Here is an 851-nt window from a genome sequence, read left to right on the forward strand (position 1 = left end):
ATGCCAGGTCCGGGAGGAACCGGCCCCAAAAGATGAAAGTCGCGACTTGCCCTGCCCCGCCCCCAAAGGCTTCCCGGGTAGTGTGCTAGGACTTGACCCGCCTCCCCAGGTCAACAAGTCACAACACGACCCCGGCCTGTCAAGTCACATGACCTCTGCCTGTCACTGACAACCTGGTCATGTCTTCGGGCCAGGAGAGACCATCTGCTCCAACCCACCTCCACCCCTATTTACAGAAGGAGAAATGGAGCTCTGGAGCAATGGTGCAGGCCTGGCCAAAGACCTGTCACCGTCACACCACCGCCTGAAGCTGCCACCCAGCTACAACCAGCCTTGTTGACAGTTTCTACTTAGGACAAACTCCGGCTGCCCCCATGAGGGTATGACAGGATATGTAACAGGCCACCATATGGCCTCTGTTTTCTACCTAATGGCACTAGAAGAATACTTTGCATTTTCCACGGTGCTTTTCACTTTTGTTCAAGCTACCTCCAAGTTCATAATTCTCTCATTTTAGTTCCATACCTCGTTATCTTTTATTTACTAACAGGAACGGTGAAGCACGGGGAGATTAGGTGGCAGGCCTGGGATCCCTGGGCAAGTGAGGGACGGCTGAGGCTAGAAGCTGGGCTCTTGACAACCCAGTCCAAGGCAGTCGTGCGCTCACGTGCACGCAGTGTTCCAGGCAACACAGCCCTACTGTAGCCCAAACACCTAGAAAGCAGGAGGCCTATGCCCAGCTCCTCACAGCAGGGAGTCACAGGACTTGCAGGTCTGGTACACTGAAAAGGGCGGGGCTGATCTTTGGTGTAGGGCACCAGAGCACCACGGGGGAAGGTGATAAGGGAAAG

The sequence above is a fragment of the Lipotes vexillifer genome, unplaced genomic scaffold (genome assembly GCF_000442215.2).
Source record: "Lipotes vexillifer unplaced genomic scaffold, Lipotes_vexillifer_v1.1 scaffold387, whole genome shotgun sequence".
NCBI classification, from domain to species: Eukaryota; Metazoa; Chordata; class Mammalia; order Artiodactyla; family Lipotidae; genus Lipotes; species Lipotes vexillifer.